This window comes from Trichosurus vulpecula, chromosome 8 (genome assembly GCF_011100635.1).
Source record: "Trichosurus vulpecula isolate mTriVul1 chromosome 8, mTriVul1.pri, whole genome shotgun sequence".
NCBI lineage: Eukaryota > Metazoa > Chordata > Mammalia > Diprotodontia > Phalangeridae > Trichosurus > Trichosurus vulpecula.
Genome location: NC_050580.1, coordinates 196916688 through 196930403, shown reverse-complemented (window position 1 = coordinate 196930403; position 13716 = coordinate 196916688). Strand labels below are relative to the sequence as shown.

General features: G+C 39.8%; 1 protein-coding gene across 2 annotated transcripts in view; it reads right to left on the bottom strand.

Moving 5' to 3' along the window:
• SNAP23 (synaptosome associated protein 23) overlaps window positions 1-12422 on the bottom strand; it is a 67042-nt gene extending 54620 nt beyond the window's left edge. Inside the window, exon 1 of one of the 2 annotated variants that reach the window (XM_036736188.1) lies at window positions 12334-12422. The gene's annotated coding sequence lies outside the window, so the exon portion shown is untranslated. The remainder of the gene's footprint in view (window positions 1-12333) is intronic. The other variant, XM_036736187.1, reaches the window with a different exon arrangement.
• Window positions 12423-13716: the final 1294 nt, after the last annotated feature.

Sequence of the window (13716 nt, the reverse complement as noted above, 5' to 3'; positions counted from 1 at the left end):
AAAGTGCTTTATATATAAGCTCTCATTTGACCCTCAAAACAACCCAGAAGCACAGGTGCTATTATCATCATCAACCCCATTTTTAACAATGAGGCTCAGAAAAGTTAAATGACTTTCCAAGGGACACAAAGCTGTAAAGTACATAAGGTTGAATTCAAACCCAGGCACTATCCTAGTGCCTCAAACATAGTAAGCACTGAAGGATACATAGTAGTTCTGCTGATGCCCAGTAATATTCTTTCCACTACATCATGTTGCCTCTTGTAGTTATTTCACAATCTGTCTAAATGGCTGACATTTAACTCATTAACACTATATTGTTGTAACAAATACATGTGACCCAAGTAGCCTTCCACAAAAAATAAACTCAGTCCCACAGCTATCAATTGCACACTTCACAACAGCCAAGTCATCTTGTAATACGCACTGCTAGATTTAAGGGTACTACTGAAAAAACTCAAAGCATATGTCCATTCAAAGCCGATCAACAGTACACAACCTTATACAAAGGGTATCTTATTTCATTCAGTTCCTTATATGGTCCCAAGTCAAATTCTAATAAATTCTTCACAGTCCATCTCAAATTCTATGTCTCCTAGAGTTCTACCTATAACAATACAGGTCACTATTAATCTCTCCCTTAGTCTGTTCCACAGATTTAAAATGTTAGCACTTGATAATACTCAATTAAGCATTTAAATACTGGCAATGTGATTACAAGGTAATGAAACTGACTTCTGAGAAGATGGCAGGATTAATCAGGTCCAATAACCTCTACTGCAACAACATGTCAGGAAAAACAGGACAAAAAAATAGCTAAAATATGAACAGTGGCCAAAAAACCATCAAATCACTCACTCTCTGCTCAGCAGCTACAGTACAAAAGGATGGAAGTCATAAGCTCTAAACAGTATCCTACTCTAATATCTGGCAAGACAGCAGGGGGAATCCAAAGGGACAGTAGGATACTACCTCACAGAACAGCGGCACCAACCTCAGCTCAGCGTAGTGGTTAAGTGTTGGATTGGCAGTCAAAGGCCCTGGGTTCAAATTTTGGGACTTCAGAGGGAAAAACCAGAAACAACAGATAGAGGCTACAAAGAAGCAAACTTGGGCTTGATGTCAGGAAAAACTTCCCAACTATTGGAGCTGACTAGAAGTGGAACTGGTTGCATTGAGAAGTAGTAGTTTCCTTCTCAGAGATTTTCAAACGAGAATGGACCTGTTGAGTATGTAATAGTGTAGGGATTCCTTTCAGTTATGAATCAGACCAAGATAGCTGCAGAGATGCCATCTGATTTTCAAATTCTATAATTCTATGATTCCCCAGTAGATAAGTGGTCAACAGGTAGCCCTCAACATAAACTACTGATAACCATTATGAAAATGCTTCAAATCACTAATGATAAAAGAAATGCAAATCAAAACAATGAATCATAATTACAAAGGGACCTCTGAGGTCATGTAATCCACCCTCTCATTTTACAGATAAAGAAACTAATGCTGGGAGACACAGCCAAGATGGCATCTAGAAAGCAGGGACTGGCTTAAGCTCTCCGCCAAATCCCTCCAAACACCTGTAAAAAATGGCTCTGAACAAATTCTAGAGCTGCAGAACCCACAAAATAGCAGAGGGAAGCAGGTCTGTAGCCCAGGACAGCCTGAATGGTCACTGGGAAGGGTCTATCACACGGTGCTGGGCTGCTCCAGGACCAACCAGACCGGGAGCCAGGCAAAATAGGCCTTACAGCCATAAATCACTGAGCTGTGGAAGTTGCCATACTTCTTAACTCATAAACGCCAAAGACCACGCAGCAAGTCCGTGGGAAAACTGCTGGATCTGGGTGAGAGAAGTGCACAGTCCGGCCCCAGCATTGGGGGCGGAGAAGGTGGAGTGGCGGTGGTGGCAGCGGCAGCAGGAGGAAGCTCCTGCAGCTGCTTCTAGAGCTCCAGCATCAGCTGCTTCTGGAGTCCCTGGCCTACACAGTGGGAGGAATCAAGTGGCGGATCAGAGCGGGAGTGCAGGGAGCATTTTGCTGCTGTAGAAACAAGGTTCTCTTGCTTTGCCCTGCTTGGATCTGAGTCGAGGTCCTGGTTGGCGGTTCTTGAGGGAAAAGGAGCGCTGGTGTGGCAGAGCTTGCGGTGACAGTGGAGTAGAAGTAGCTCTGAAAACAGTAGTGCTTGGACCCTAAAGCTTGGGACAAAGCACTCTACCCCCTGAAGGCAGTCAAAACCTGACCAAAAGCTCAAGGGTCAAGTAGCTGGCTAGGAACATGAGCAGCAGGCAGCATAAAAAGACTCAGACTCAGACTATAGAATCTTTTTTTGGTGACAAAGAAAATCAAAACATACAACCAGAAGAAATCAACAAAGTCAAAGAGCCTACATCAAAAGCCTCCAAGAAAAATATGAATTGGTCTCAGGCCATGGAAGAGCTCAAAAAGGATTTGGAAAAGCAAATAAGAGAAGAAGAGGAAAAATTGTGAAGAGAAATGCAAGAAAATCATGAAAAAACAAATCAACAACTTGATAAAAGAGACCCAGAAAAATACTGAAGAAAATAACGCCTTAAAAAACAGACTAACTCAAGTGGCAAAAGAGCTCCAAAAAGTCAATGAGAAGAATGCCTTGAAAAATTAGCCAAATGGAGAAGGAGGTCCAAAAGACCACTGAAGAAAATACTACCTTAAAAATTAGGCTGGAGTAACTGGAAGCTAGTGACTTTATGAGAAATCAAGATATTATAAAACAGAACCAAAGGAATGAAAAAATAGAAGACAATGTGAAATATCTCACTGAAAAAACCACTGACCTGGAGAACAGATCCAGGAGAGATAATTTAAAGATTATTGTACTACCTGAAAGCCATGATCAAAAAAAGAGCCTAGACATCATCCTTCGAGAAAATATCAAGGAAAACTGCCCTGATAGTCTAGAACCAGAGGGCAAACTAGAAATGGAAAGAATCTACCTATCACCTCCTGAAAAAGATCCCCAAAAGAAAACTCCTAGGAATATTGCAGCCAAATTCCAGAGCTCCCAGATCAAGGAGAAAATACTGCAAGCAGCCAGAAAGAAACAATTTTGAGTACTGTGAAAATACAATCAGGAAAACACAAGAACTAGCAGATTCTACATTAAGGAATTGCAGGGCTTGGAATATGATATTCTGGAGGTCAATGGAGCTAGGATTAAAACTAAGAATCACCTACCCAGCAAAACTGAGTATCATGCTCCAAGACAAAATATGGATTTTCAATAAAATAGAGGCCTTTCAAGCTTTCTCAGTGAAAAGACCAGAGCTGAATAGAAAATCTGACTTTTAAATATAAGAATCAAGAGAAGCATGAAAAGGTAAACAAGAAAGAGAATTCATAAGGGATTTACTAAAGTTGAACTGTTTTGTTTACATTCCTACATGGAAAGATGATGTTTGTAATTCATGAGACCTTTCTCAGTATTGGGGTAGTTGAAGGGAATATACATATATATAGACAGAGAGCACAGGCTGAGGTGAATATGAAGGGATGGTATCTAAAAATTAAAATAAAATTAAGGGGTGAAGGAGGAATACATTGAGGAGGGAGAAAGGGAGAGACAGAATGGGGTAAATTATCTCACATAAAAGTGGTAAGAAAAAGCACTTCTGTTGGAAGGGAAGAGGAGGCAGGTGAGGGAGAATGAGTGAATCTTGCTCTCATTGGATCTGACTTGAGAAGAGAATAACATACACACTCAATTGGGTATCTTACCCCACAGGAAAGTAGGGGGAAGGGCATAAGAAAGGTGGGATGACAGAAGGGAGGGCAGATGGGGGGAGAAGGTAATCAAAAGCAAACACTTTTGAAAAGGGACAGGGTCAAGGGAGAAAACTGAATAAAGGGGGACAGGATAGGATGGAGGGAAATACGGTTAAGTCTTTCACAACATGATTATTGTGGAAGTGTTTTGCATAACAATACATGTGTGGCCTATGTTGAATTGCTTGCCTTCTTAGGGAAGATGGGTGGGGAGGGAAAAGGGGAGAGAATTTGGAACTCAAAGTTCTAAAAGCAGATGTTCCAAAAAAAAAAAAAGTTGTTTTTGCATGCAACTGGGAAATAAGATATACAAGCAATGGGGTATAGAAATCTATCTTGACCTCAGTATTAGGGTAGCTGAAGGGAATATGCATATATATATATATGTTTATGTATATGTATATAAGTGAATGTATATGTATGTACATATATATGTGTGTGTGTGTATATATATATATATATAGAGAGAGAGAGAGAGAGAGAGAGAGCAGGCACAGGGTGAGTTGAAGATGAAGGGAAGATATCTAAAAGAAATAAAATCAAATTAAGGGATGAGAGAGGGAGATAGGGAGTGGATTATCTCGCATAAAGGTGGCAAGAGGAAGCAGTTCTGTGGGAGGAGGGGAGAGGGCAGGTGGGGGGGAATGAGTGAATCTTGCTCTCATCAGATTTGGCCTGAGGAGGGAATACCATACATACCCAATTGGGAATCTTACCCCACAGGAAAGAAGAGGGAAGAAGATTTAAAAAAAAGGAGGGATGATGGAAGGGAGGGCAGATGGGGGTGGAAGTAATCAAAAACAAACACTTTCGAAAGGGTACAGGGTCAAGGGAGAAAATTCAATAAAGGGGGATGGGTTGGGAAGGAGCAAAATATAGTTAGTCTTTCACAACATGAGTATTGTGGAAGGGTTATACATAATGATACACATGTGGCCTATGTTGAATTGCTCGACTTCTTAGGGAGGGTGGGTGGGAAGGGAAGAGGGGAGAGAATTTGGAACTCAAAGTTTTAAAAACAGATGTTCAAAAACAAAAAAAGAAAAGTTTTTGCATGCAACTAGAAAATAAGATACACAGGCAATGGGGCATAGAAATTTATCTTGCCCTACAAGAAAGGAAGGGAAAAGGGGATGGTAGGGGAGTGGAGTGACAGAAGGGAGTGCTGACTGGGGAATGAGGCAATCAGAATATATGCCATCTTGGGGTGGGGGGAGGGTAGAAATGGGGAGAAAATCTGTAACTCAAAATCTTGTAGAAATCAATGTTGAAAACTAAAAATATTAAATAATAAAATATGAAAAAAAAGAAAAAAAAGAAACTCATGCCTAGAGATGGTAAGTGATTTGCCAAAAATCACAAAGGCTGTAAACATCAGAAGAGGAATTTGAACTTAAATCCCCTGACTCCAGCACCAATGCGTCTTGCACTGTACCTCAATGCCTGTTCACCTGTTTAATTTCACATCCAGTAAAATGGCAAAAATAATAAAAAATGGATACACTGCACCTATGACAAATGCCAGGACATATATAAATGGGGGATGGGAGAGAGATAATTACTTCTGTGTTCAAGGAGTCAACAGTCTAGTTGGAGGTATGGGGTACAGAGGTGGAAAATCATTAAATTTATGTAGGTAGTCTAGTTTGGCTGGAGCATAGGATGGACGAAAACCAAAGGTAGATTTGGGTGTGCTCATCATGGGCCTTAATACGAGACTAAGAGGTTGTAATTTTATTCCAAATACAGCAGAGTCATTAAGATTTTTGAACAGGAGGAACATGATGCTTTCCTACCTCTGTGTGTCTGATGACTGGATTGGCTTTTCTAGTCCACTTTCCTCTACTAAAATTCTATCTACCCATCAATAACTCAGTTCAAATAAAACCTACACATGAGCCCGTATGATAGACGGGAAAAAGAAAACCTGAGTTCAAACCTGATACTACCCGTACAATGTTAGTGTCAGATCTGTATTTATCTCATATGTACCTTTGTATATACAGGCTGTTTCTCTGTTAAATGTAAGCTTCTTGAGGACAGGGGCTGTTTTTGCTTTTTCTATCTTCCATTTCCCCAATACCTGACATGTAAGCCCAGCACCTGACATAAGCAATGTGTAAATACTTATTAATTGACTGATGTCAGTCTGTGACCCTAAAAATTAAGTGTGGACGATAGTTTCTAGGCTTAATATCATATGTATCAGTTAATTTTAAATTTTATTTATTTATTTATTTATTTCCTTCTCTGTCTCTCTCACTGATGGCTCTTACTAACCTCTTAAGGCAAATGTCATGTCAATAAGTTAACATTTATTAAGCACCTACAGGCTAGGCACTGTGATAAATACTGTGAATTCCCCACCCCAAAAAAGACTGCGCTTGCTCCCAAAAAGCTCACAGTCAAATGGGGGAGACAACATGAAAGTAACCATATACAAGATATACTGGATATATGAGAGTTAATAACAAAGGGAAGGCACAAGTTTAATTAATGGGGATGGAATATGTTCTTGTTGAAGGTGAGGTTTTAGCTGAGATTTGAAGGAAAGCCAAGAGGCAGAAACGAGGTAGAGATTTAGAGAAATAAGGGAGACAGCCAGTGAAAATGCCCGTATTCATAAGATGGAACTTCTTGTTCAAGGAGGCCAGTATCATTGGATCACAAATTACATGGGAGGAAGTAAGACAACAAGACTGGAAAAGTAGGAAAGAGCCAGACTGTGAAAGACTTTAAAAGCCAAATAGAGAGCTTTATACTTGATCCTGAAGGTAATAGGAAATCACTGGAGTTTACTGAGTGAGGGGTGACATGGTCAGACCTACCTGTGCTTTAGGAAAATCACTTTAACAACTGAATTAAGAATGTACTGGAGGGGGATGGGGGGATTTACAGGATAACTTTGTTGTACATTTAAAAGGAATAGTAAGTTGTGCATGGTAGATCTGCAGTTTCACATGCAATCATATTTTTTATTATACTATGTTATGAAATGCTTGTTTTATTCCTTAAATTAAAAGTAAAATAAATGTTAAAAAAAGAATCCTTCTGTAAGAAAGAATATCAAGAGTGCCCCATGCTCCAGTATTTTGTCCTTCCTCTTTTTTCCTATTCAATGTCATTCTCTCACATAGGAAAGACTCCCAAGTTTATAATTCCAGCCTTGACCGCTTTCCTGAGCTATTCCAACTACCCAAAGACATCTTCACCTGAATCTTCCTCCAGTACTTTAAACTGAACACATTCAGACCTCAGCTTATCTTTTCCCTAAAGATCCTTTTATTTCTGGCAGCCACACAGCAATCCCTCTGACCATCTATATTCAGTAATGTGGGGTTACCTTTGACCCTTGTCTCTCCCATCTCTCATATCCAATGAGGTACCAAGTAATAGGATCAGAATTTTGAATTGGAAAAGGCTATCAAGTCCAATCCTCTCATATTAAAATTGAGGAAACTGAGGCCAGGAAGGGTAATTAATGTGCTTAAGGCCACACTAGTCGTAGAATTGCAAGAATGTGAACCCTGGTCATCTGACTCCAAATCCTTGGCTACTGTTCCACAAAGGAGGCAAGGTTAAGAAGGTAGGAAAGCAGAAATAATCTGAAAGCTTCAACTGTGGGTCCCATACAAGACTATACATCACCCAAGGACCAGCCTGGCTAAGTTTAGAGAAGCTCACTGCCAGATTGTCCACAAGGTAAGAAATAATTCAACCACTAACACTCTCAAAGTCTTTCTAATATGACAAAAAGGAGGTACAGCAGAGGGAAGACACAAACTATTTAAATATTCAATAATGTGCTATAAAATTTATCTTAAGAAAATTAAAAGTTGTGGTGGCCCCGGATTAGAAAGTACTGTTTGGGGAAGAACATTTTTATTTTGAGGCTTATTAGGTGGCGAGTACTTTCCTTCATATAAAATGCTTTTCTTTAACACAACAAAAAACTCTTAAAACAAAAGCTATATACTTTCAGTAGGATAAAGTTATTTCAAAAAAAAAATCAATCCAAGTTAAAACTATCTAGTTCAACTCTAAAAAGACTGGGAATTTCTGTCCTAATCTTTCAGTAGTGGCAGTGCAACTTGAATCTATAAAGAATGAGAAAGTAAAAGGCTGAAAGTGAATGGAAAAGATGATAAAGTTCTTCCCTCAGGCATAAAGTACCTATTCTCCTCACCCCACCCCCCACACAAAATAAAAAAAAAAAAACAAAAACCACTGCACAAAGAACAAATAAGGAATCATGGCCAGTGACTACCAAAGACATGCTTCCTCATACAAGAATCTACTTCCAGTTTTCAAAATTAGTTGATTTAACTATTCCAAACTCAACATAGATGAGACCAGCCCCTTCTCTTCAACTCTCCTCAAAATTTACAGCTGAAGCAGAATGATTCAATAGCCTTACATATAAATAAATTTTGCACTTAGAAAAACTTGGACTGACTTCAGCTCTTATCTGCCAGTAATATAAGAAATACATATGATCACTTATAGCTAGTATTTTATCTTTTACAATGCATTTTCCTCACAATAAACCTGGGAAGTAGATAAGAATAATAATACTTGCAGTATTTTACAGATAAGGAAACTGAGTTTCAAAAAAGACTTGACCAAGAGCTTTTTGACCAAAATATTTTCTACAGTAAAAGTTTTGTAAGTTTAACAACCAAAAAAAATTTTTTTTAAATCTTATTTCTGAAGAAAATATTTATTTATTCATTTAATAAAAACACAGAAACATAGAAAACAGATGCAGATGATTTTGCTAAACAGAATGCTCGTTCTCAAGCAATTGGTAAACAAGCACTCCCTTTTTTCTTTCTAAAGCTTGTTACATATTTGCACATAATAATGCCCTATCCTTTAAGTAAAGGATTTTACTATTTTTATGGTTGTCTAAGGAGAAAATTTAAGTTCTACTCAGTATGTATCTTAGTCTTTGATGCATTTAACAAAATACTATCTCCAAGATCTTTGAAAGATGGCATCCTATAGAAGAAATCATCAAATGAAAAAGTAAAATGAAGCCAAATCCTAAATTATTGGCATAGTTGGGCCATCAGAGAGTTGCTAAATTACATAACTTTGCACAAAGTACTTTGAGGAAGTACTTTCAATCAATTGAACACGTATTTATTAAGCACCTTCTACATGCCAGGCGCTAGATATACAGACAAAACTGAAATAGTCTCTGCAGTCAAGGAACCGACATTCTACTGGATGGAAAGAATATGTACACAGTTAAATAAATATGAAATACATACAAAATAAATACAAAATAAATTTTTCTTTTAACAGGGGAGGCATGGAAAGTGGCTACCAGGAAGGATCTCATTCAGGATGTGGACCTGAGCTGAGATTTGAGGAAGGGGCTAAGGGCTTCAAGAGACAGAGGGTGAACAACCCAAGCATGGGGGACAGCTTGTACCGAGAAGGCAGAAAGTTAGGTATGAGGAAAAAGTAGGCTATTTTGGCTCTAACATAGACCACATGAGGGGAAATCATGAACTCCAACCTTTTGAGCATGTTGAGTTTGCGAAGCCTAGGGACATGAAGGTGGACATGTCAAGCAGCTGGAGAAGAGGCACTAGTGCTCAAGGGAAATATTATATAGATCTGGAAGTCGTGTAACTGAAATTGAATATGCGGGAGTTAATGATATCACAAAGGGAAAAAGTGTAGAGAAAGAAAAAGAGGAAGCCCAGTAGCAAGTCCTGGAGTACACCCACACACAGTGGACAGACCATGGATGATGATTCATCAGAGATGACTGAGAAAGGGTGGTCAGACTTCTAGGAAAAGAGACAAGAAAGAACAGTATCAGGAAGATTCCTGGTCATAAAGTCCCAGGAATGAGAGTATTCACAGAAAAAGAGGTGGTCAAAATTGTCAAATGCTACAGACAGGTGAAGAAATATAAAACTAAGAAAAGCAAGTAGATTTAACAGTATAGATCCCCGAACTTGCTATCTTCTCCTTCCATGCATTTACGTCGGTCATTTGCTATTCCTAGCATACATACCTTCCTCACCTCTACCTTTCAGAATTTTCTTGCTTAACGGCACAGTTCAGGTGCTACATACCCTATTATAGCCTTCCTTGTTCTTCTGGCTTAAAAATAGTTCTCTATTCCTCCTCTAGTAATGCTAGAGTACTTTACCTGCATCTTTCTTTGCCCTCAATCATTCCCTACCTTGAACTATATTTATCTGTATTTATGCCATATCCCATTCCCTTCAGAATGCAAATTCCTTGAGGGCAGGCGCAGTGTCATTTTTATCTTTGTATTTCCGTGAAGCAGGTGCTTAATAAATGTTGTTGAAGTGTCAATATTTTTTAAAATTAACTTTATGATGGAAATTTTTTGGAAACTACACTATACAAGTCATAGCTTTCTTAAAACAAAGGATATGGAAAATAATTTAATCTTTATGACTCAGGATCATAATTATGAACAATTAGTGAATTCTGCAATAAGAAACAGTGATCCCTTATATAGGGCTATTTGACCCTATACTAAATGGTCCCATATACTGTTACATGCCAATCTTACATGTTCCACTATGCGAAGACTGTCCCTAGGCATGAAGTCCACCTTTCCCCCTCTAATTTGCTATGAGCTGGGAAACCAAATAACAATACATTAAAACTGCGCCAAACAGAACGGCTACTTTTGTTGTTGTTCTATCCTTTGGTCTGAAAGAAGATATGACTGGAAAAGGAAGCAAATCTGAGTATATGGATTTTGTCACATCATTTTGGCTCCCCAGGCTTCTTTTTCCTTCCTGGTTCTCATCTATGCTCTAAAGAGGAGAGGTATTACTGTTCTTAAAGTAACTCAGAAACAAGAACACTAATATGCTGTAATAGTAGTTATCTACAAAAAGAGGAAAGTCCCACAAATGTTTATGTAAAGCTGCACACCAGGGTCAGGGAAGAAGAAGTGGCACAATATCATCAGGGAAGTAAAATAACAAAAGTCCCTTTGAATCCAAAAGTACACTGAAAACAATAATAATCATATGAACCGGCAAGTGACCACACACCACAAACTACTTAAAGAGAACTACTAGGGCTGATAAACATATAAACCACGGGGTAGTAATTTATATGACCACTTTAATTGTGTTCCTCTAGTTGAAAAAGGGCAACTACATTTGTCCTAATATTTGCTGATTTTATATAAATAAGGATTATAAGTGTAATCACATATGCTTTGCCAATACTTAATGATGAAGAATACTGCATAAGCAAAATTTAGGCCTAGGTAGTGGCAGGACTAGAGAAAATTTAAAATAATATATTAGGCCATAAAACATAATTGCAATACTGAGACTTCTCAGGAAACTATGGATAATGGTAGTCAGATTTAAAATTCATCAGGCATTTTCTAGTATGGACCAGAGTGGTACATCATACTTTTACTCCTAGTTTGACAGTAACTGTATTATACTAGGTGAGCCTCACCACAGAGGCTAAAGACCAGTTTTAAGGAAGATGAAGATTATACGCAATGTTGTCTCTGTTAATACTTGCAATATCTTGTTTCTAAGAAGCTCAAAGTGCATTCATCACATGGCTCACCACTACTCAGTAACTACCTTCCCTTCTTCAACTTCCCTCCCGTAGCCATTAATTACATCTTGATGAGATGACAAGCAGAGGGAAAATGACTACTTTTCTATGGACCAACTTCTTAACTTTCTCTATGAATCACTCTTCCCTTTCCAACTTGTCTACTTAAAGTTATAGTAACTAATGGTCGTGGCGGGACGGGTCGAGGAGCGAGAAGAGGGAAGGGAAGCTTTAAACATGCCCCCCAAACTTCATCTCCATCCCTGAATTTGGGAAGCTATCTCCCAATCTTCTCTCTTTGCATGCCAGCATCAAAGCTACCAGTCTTCTAAGGAGCATTCTTGGGCTTCGTCAGCCTCTCTCTGAATCTGAACAAGTGGAGTTGAAGCTCAGGGCTCTTAACATCGGTGTACACTACCGCCCATGTGTATCCTCACACTATGTGTGTGCACACACACAAACCTATATACACACACCTAAGATGGGTGTACACTACTGCCCAAGAATGTTAACCTTATGCACTGTGAGCACACATACATATACACACTTAAGACGGTTGTACACTACCGCCCATGAGTATATCCTTTCACCATTACGTATGTACACACATATCTCATACCCATGCCCATACCCACCACACACATACCCCTTTCCTGCTCTCCTTCCTCTCTAGCGGGGTTCCCACGGCTCACACCCTTCGCCCAGGCCACGGGCAGACAAGAATGGACAGACCCTCCCCACCTACTCCACTTCCCTGTCCTCCCCCCACTTCCCGGTCCTCGTCCCCCTCCCCCCCAGTGCCGGCGCCTCTTTCCCTTCATTTTTCTTCACTCATTATCCGCCTCTCCACCATTTTTTTTAGGTCAAGCGCAGCTTCTCCTCGCCCAGAACCTTGCCCCGCAGCTGCTCTAGCCCCAGCCCCGGCCTCGGGGCCCTCACAACTCACCAGGAGACTTCGCCGCCCTTCCCCTTCCAATCCTCCTCAACCCGGACTTGGCCAAAGATAAGGACCTGGGTTGGGTCCCTCTGACGCATGCGTACTCAGAACTCTCCACATTTCCCGCCCCCAACCCGGGCCCCCAGCAGGCGTCTGCGCACTTCGCCAAACACGGCCCCTCCTTCCAGAACATGCCCCTGGAGTTACAGCCAATCAGCTTACAGGGGAGGGAGGTTTAAACCTTGCCACGCAGAAAAACTAGTTCCCGAGCTAGTTGACCCGTTGTTTATGGGTTGTTTTGGAAGAAGTGGGATGCGGCATGTAAAGTTCTTTTTCCAATTCTACTGTAGTTCTGTTTCTTTTTTCCCAGTGTTTTGGAAAACCAGATCTAAAAACAACACAAATCCAGGTTTGGTAACAATTCGACAAGCATTTATTTGGCGAGTCAGACATTGTACTGAGGTTACGAAGATAAAACAAAAACAACCCAGTCCCTGTCCTTAAGGAAATTACGTTGCAACTTGTACACAGAACTGTAAAATGAGGTGGCCTTGAACTAAATGACCTCCAAGGACCCTTCTAGCTGTAAATCAAGGCTCCTATGATCCTAAGTAGATACAATATGTATTTTACAATATGATAAATAATATGTGGTAATAATAGATACTATGATGTGATGGAGCATGATATATAACAAGTGATGTAATTAATATAATATGCAAAGTAATTTTCACAATTTTCCATCCCACCCTGGTACATACTTGTCACTTTACACTTGGACTATTGCCTTCTGGTTGGTCTCCCTGCCTCAAGTCTCTTTGGCATTACTGCTTACTAAGGCTAACCTCTCTACTTGTTCAAATGATCCCATTTCATCCTCTCTCCTTCAAGACTGCCCCCCCACCCCCCATCCCCACTCTCACTTAGTTTCAATCTCTACTTCTCTACTGGCTCTTTGCCTACTGCCTAAAACTTGCCCCTGTCTCCCTATCCTAAAAAAAAAAAAACCCACTCACTTGGGGAATAGTATACACACTCAGTTGGGTAAAGACATCTATCTTATCCTACAGAGAAGTAGAAGGGAAGGAGATAAGAGGAAGGAGGGTGCTTACCAAAGGTAGGGAGGACTGGAGGAGGCAGTGGTCAGAAGCAAACACTTTTGAGGATGGATAAGGTGAAAGGAGAGAGACAGACAGAGAGATAGAAAGAGACAGAGAGAGATAGAAAGAGAGAGACAGAGAGAGAGAGAGAGAGAGAGAGAGAGAAGGAAAATCAGGGGAAATAGGATGGAGAGAAATACACAGTAATCATAACTGTGAAAAATTTTTAAGCAACTTTCTCTGATAAAGACCTCACTTCTCAAATAGATAGAGAACTGAATCAAATTTATAA